The sequence below is a fragment of the Hetaerina americana genome, unplaced genomic scaffold (assembly GCF_022747635.1).
Source record: "Hetaerina americana unplaced genomic scaffold, ioHetAmer1.1.p SCAF_12, whole genome shotgun sequence".
NCBI lineage: Eukaryota > Metazoa > Arthropoda > Insecta > Odonata > Calopterygidae > Hetaerina > Hetaerina americana.
The window spans coordinates 29,910,786-29,916,785 of NW_027286292.1; the positions used below are offsets into that span (position 1 = coordinate 29,910,786).

The 6,000-nt window shown below is 41.8% G+C and overlaps 1 protein-coding gene across 1 annotated transcript in view; it reads left to right on the top strand.

The window, feature by feature from the left end:
- Uba1 (ubiquitin-like activating enzyme 1) overlaps positions 1-4,829 on the top strand; it is a 77,563-nt gene extending 72,734 nt beyond the window's left edge. The window contains exon 20 of the mRNA XM_071582838.1: positions 4,225-4,829. The gene's annotated coding sequence lies outside the window, so the exon portion shown is untranslated. The remainder of the gene's footprint in view (positions 1-4,224) is intronic.
- The last annotated feature ends 1,171 nt before the right edge of the window (positions 4,830-6,000 follow it).

The following is a 6,000-nucleotide window of genomic DNA, read 5'->3' on the forward strand; positions in this document are numbered from 1 at the left end:
CTGCCCTGTTCAGGTGATCTCTGGGTTGAATAGATTGATGAAATCAGAGGAAAAATTCATTTGTCCCATCAGAAAAGTCTATTAAAGTCATTAGTAATGTAGCCACTTGGAGATGAGGTTGCTCAATACTTTCTATGGTTATTATATATATATATATATATAGGTAAGCTATTGAAAGCATTGGTATGCATCTAGCACCAAATCAAATACCAAATATACACTTGGGGGATTATTTGCTAACTTCTATATTCCCTAATTTTTAAGTTTTTGATTTCACTTGCAAAAATCCTCGAAGTACTGCATCTTTCAAATTGCAACAATCTTGGATATACACATTCCTTATCACATTAATTGCTTCCCCCTCTCCTTAATTTGCTCTTTGTTACCCATTTCCAAGCTTTCTCCAAAGTTTCTTATTTTCTTCTACTTCATGTTTGGAATTATGTTTTATCTCCATAAACGTAATATGTTATCATCTGAGCTATTTCCTCTTTTGCTAAAATCATCCATTGATATGCCACTTTAGTTGAAATCACAAATCTTTCTCCTCTTCCCCACTCAAAAAGTTTCCATTTGGTGGCAGTTGCATTTTGAATGGCGACTAGTTTAAGAATGTGCCTTTCAAATGTATATAATAAAACTTTAAGTTGTGACTAAGTCCATATTTTATTTCAAAGCGTAAGTTGTCTTATGGACTGCACTCATATATCGTATTAAACGATGTTGCAGAAACGAGTCGCAACTTGCGTACTGGGTGCGTTCCAAAAGTAATGCTTTTATTTTTTTTAAAGTAATTTGTTGAACAGATTTGCACAAATACTTAAAATTCTTCAAACTACTGTCCTTGGGCCTCTACACATTTTTTCCAGCGACCCTGCCATGACCGGTACGTGCACTGGAAGGAGTCTTCGGGGACCTCTCGCAAGGGCTTCGTCACGGCTGATTGGATCGCTTCCGTGGACGAAAAACGAGTTCCTCTCAGGGCTGCCTTAATCCGAGGGAACAAAAAGAAGTCTGCTGGGGCGACGTCAGGAATATAGGGGGGGAGCAGTGTTGGCACCTGGTGTTTGGCCAGGAACTCACGGACTCGTAGCGCGTTGTGGCAAGGCGCGTTGTCGTGGTGGAGTTGCCAGGTAGCGAAGATGTATTTTCTCGTCCTAATGACAGTTTTTTCAGAATCTTTCCAGAAAATCCTCGTAGTAGGCAGCGTTAACTGTCTGTCCTTGAGGAACAAACTTCGTATGGACCACTCCTTTTTTGTCGAAAGAGAAAATGAGCATTGTTTTCAATTTTGATGTGCTCATTCTTTCCTTTTTGAGCATTTGGGACTGGTTGGTGTGCCAATCAGAGCTTGGGCGTTTTGTTAGTGGGTCGTATTAAAAAACCAGGTCTCATCGCAAGTTTTGATGTCCAATAATCAGGTTCATTTTCAATGTATTTCAAAGTTCACTTGAAATTTCCGCTCGGTCGGTTTTCCGTGACTCGTTTGGCGCGCAGAGGTTTTCAATAACTGACGTCCTGCCGCTTCCCCAGCTTGGAGAGCACTGAGACCTGTTTCGGGGCAAAGCTTAGCGTCCCCCCCTTCTCCAAGTGGTTCGATCACACTTGGGCAAATAGGAGCGGCGCGGGAAATTCAATTGCATTACGTTTGGACCGCACCCTGTATGTTTTGTAGTAAAAATTTTAGGCCCCCCCACTTTTCATTTGACGAACACTCCTATCAACTTTTTCTGCTTGCGGCTTTCAGATAAACAGACCTGAGTATACTAAACAGAAGGTAATAGTAGTAACGATATATTTTACGTGCCTAATACCGGAAGCAGTATTGGCTTAAGTTATCATTTGAAATCATTATTGTAACACTAAATCAGCAATTTTCCTTTGCCATGTGTTTTGCGCTGGATATGTTAGAAAGAAATGGCAAAGGCTTTTTTCCTGGGACTGCGCAAGCTGAATAGATGGTCGATGTAAATGACGCGATTAATGCACGTGCACGTATATAGATGTAAATTAAAAAAAAATAGTATTTGATTTTATCAAAGTAATATTTTTTAAATAGATCTAAATTTTAAAAAATAGTTTATATTTTCCCTTTATACGCCCCCGGACGGCAGCGACCTAAGTGGTTTGTCCTGATAGAAAATCCAATCCAGGCGTTGTCTCATAGGTCTTATTAAAAATAAATTTGAATCGAGTGAGACGCGTCAATATTGTCCGTCCCCTTTACCCTGGCATGATTTTCAATTGGTTGAATTGGAAAACCACTGATGCAATGCAATCATGCTGAAATACATAAGAAAAGAATACTGTGTATTGATCTGTAAAACGGTGTAATATGCGACGGTATCCAATATGCTTAAGGCTTTAAAAAAAACCTTAAACATGAATAAAAATTATCAATCCGGAGGTCGGTTTGATAGGTGATGGTAGAGTTCATTCTGTAGTATACACATCGGCGCTTGAAGTCCCATCAGGGTAGAAGGTTCAGACTCTTTTGATGTGTTGCCAATGGTTTCCCAGGAAGGTATGAGACACGAAACATCCTAAATGTGTATCTCGGGTGCAGAGCTGATGGTGATCAGAGTGATGCGACCGGAAATCAAACCCGGGTCTCCCCGGTCACCAGTCCAACGTCTCGCCCCTGGATCACCGCGTTACGGCAATAAATACTATTGATGCGGAAACCTTTTGTTTACTCATTGAAGAAGTATCTTAATTTTCCGATTTCGTTCCCACTCCTCGGCAGTCCGTTTGACAGCTGTTTGAAAGTGAGAATTCCCTTTCCAATTCTTCCCATCCCGCTCGAGGTCCTCGCTGGGATCGCTGGCATTGTCTCTCGCTTGGTCAAAATACGCTGCTCGCCAATGCTAAATATGGTATCGCTTTCGTTCGCCTGGGTATTGTCTGGGCGACCCCTCTTCATCATTGTCTCCCCCCACTCTCTCCCTTGGTTACTGGTCATCATTCTGTTCCTTTAACCTCGTGCTTCCGATGTAAAACAACGTCTGCTCCTGCTTGTCGCCCCTCACCTCCCACTCTCCTTCCCCAGGAATCTCTCTCCCTCACACTCTTCGCAAACTGCCTCGCTTAGCTTCACGGGCATCAGAAGAAGGAGATAGCTGATCGGTGGTGAGGAGAGCCTTCGTAAAAGTGTTCAAGTGCTTGCTTCCAAATAGAAAACCTTCATCCAAGTTCGAAGTTCACAGTTTTCGAATTTGATGTCGGGTGAGTTCGTCGGCTTCCGATAATGCAGTCGTGATCCCTCACTTCTTACCACGGGTCAATGCCAAGGGGTTGCGGAGTTAGGCGCTCGCGGCATTTGGCCATAAAATGTGAAAGCGTTAGCTTTTGCACGTTTCACTCTGAGGGGGATTTAACAAATTCCAGCTCGCACTCCCACAAACGTCTTTGAGAAATAGGGATCATTGACAAGCGAGCCAAAATGTCTCTTTTAATTAAAGAAAAAAGGTGGCAAAAACGCTTGATTTCGCTCAGGGTTCTCTCTGTAAGTCTTTCCTGATACGGGTAAGTGGTTTGAAGTAGCATCAATCGAGCTTTCGTTCTTTTTTCACACGGAAAATCTTTATTTTTCTTCGACAGATTAGATTCCAGATGCGTTCACTCCGGAATCAACGGAGTACAAAAAGAAGGGGAAGACACACAGAGAGGTGAATCTTGCCTCTGATTTAGTGGAGAAGCATTGCATACTTCATTTTCGGAGGGCTCGTCCTAAAAATTCCATTAGCATACCAGTGTATAGTAATCCGTGGCGAAGAGTTCATTCAGTGTACGGTTCCCGGGCATTCTCGTGGGGATGTTATCAGAGATATACAAAGCAAAACAAGTCATCCACATTTAAAATTTTAAATGCGATGATGCTTTCGTTACAACGTGACATCCCCAAATGGTCTCTGCGGCTCAAGGTCAACATTTTAAGTGGACCAGTAAACGTTTCCTTTTAGCAAAAAATAGTTTTATATTAAATTTTTAATCAATTGATTCAGGGTTATGTGAACAAAGTTGAATGTGGAAGGAATTAGATTGGTTAATTCGAAAACATCCACATTAGGATAAGCCACAAGGGAGGCAATCCTAAAAAAAATTTCCAGCCATATGGTAACCATGCATTCAAAACGAATAATCATTTTTCTGTGCGCACTCCCCAAAGGTTTTCACCATTAACGCTCTTTCTATTGTCGCCAAATGGTTCTGTTATTTTTTCAGACGTGTCTCTCCCAACACCATTCTAAGCTGAAGGAGTCGGGTTGGTGCGGAGGCTAGTGCTTACGTCGCCCGATGGGCGATCGAGACCAACAAGTAGACGAACTCACAACTTTCGAAGTGGTTTTGAATGTGTCCTTTGACGGGGCCACAGATGAGAACCCTTGCTAACATCAGGTCAGCCATGCTTTGACAGACAGCACTGCAGTATGATCGAGACGTTTATTGTTAGCTGCCAATGCTCCTTGCCAGAATGGCTTCAGCAGTTCAGGGCCGCATGGCGCCCCTCAACAGGCAACTGTCTGGTGTCACATTTCGACTTTCACTTTGATGCAAGAGGAAAGACTAGTCGACGACCTGTGAAACAGACTTGGAATTTTTTATATGTGAAAATCTGTGCGAAGTGTATGCCTGTCTGTATTTATATGTATGCATGTAATTAAGATATGGATATTTATGTATTTTTTATATGTGCAAATCTTTATGCAGTGCATGCCTGTCTGTCTATATGTATTTATGTGTATGCATGTAATTATAAATTTTATGGATAATATAATATGTATACGACGATAGGTTAAATGGAAGAAGGGACCATTTAGTCTCAATTTCGCCCAAATAAAGACCTATCCATCTCATCGTTTTTTGTTTTCATATCATATTTTTATAAATACCTTTTTTTGAGTAGGTATAATTTTATTTGTCGGCGCGCGAAATAAGGAGCTTGCAGTTTCCATTTCTTGAGATTTTATTGAATTGAGTATCGGTGCTTTGGCGTTCCCTTTCTAATATATTGTTGTCTCTTACAGGGGATATCTTTACGGCCATAATTACAAAGCCAGCAAATAGGTTGGACTTCAGCATCGAGATGGGAAACGCGGGAATCTTGTGCAAGCGGCAAAAATGCCGTTATATTTCACGTATTACAAAATCATGACATCCTCGGCTGCGAAAACAAGAGGTCGTGGCTTCGATCCCCGCCAAGGTGGGTTTATCTAAACCTAAGTGTTGAATTTTTATAATCGTCTTTAATGTTACATTACAGTTAAATATCCGAGATAAAGGCTAAAAAAATCTATTTTCGGATTAGTGCTAAAAAAAAAGAAATCACTTCAATGGCATTTGTGTCTTCAGCGTCAAATTATTTTCTGAACTCTATTTTCTTATCTTTAATTCATATTCTTTGCCTTTCTGTTCAGATAAAATGGATATTTGTCTCACTTTTTGTCTTTGCTTCTTCTCCCTTTATTTTTATTGCGTTGAATACCAGTTTCGCTAACCACTTACGTATCTAATCTACCCTATGACTGGTTTGATAGGTGAAGGCGAATCTCACTTCGTGTTGAGCCTCCTACCAACCTTGCGGCCCGTAAGATCCAAGAATCATGGAAGGAGGGAGGGGGGGGGGGGTTTATAGGTAAGTTGCTTCTTCCTTCTTTCCCTCTGCTGTCTGAGGTTTCCCTGGGCATCTTTTGTGGGGTCGGATTGTTTGAGGGCGTCAGTCATTTGCATATGAACTCCGGTCATCCGGTCAGTGTTGACGAAACTAAAGCTCGTGGCTCTCATGCCATAATCGCGGGGGAGCGAGGAAAGAGGACTAGTTAGGAGTAGAGAGGAGATTAGGGGAAGTAATGGCAAGTGACCGGCAGAAGTATCAACCAGAGAAACCACGTGGGCCACGTGCCCTTTATTCCCTTTCTTCGTCTGGGCTTCTCGTACCCGCCATATTCTCCCGACGGTCACCTCTCTCAATCACTTCAGAGGCTAAGCGATATTTTCAAG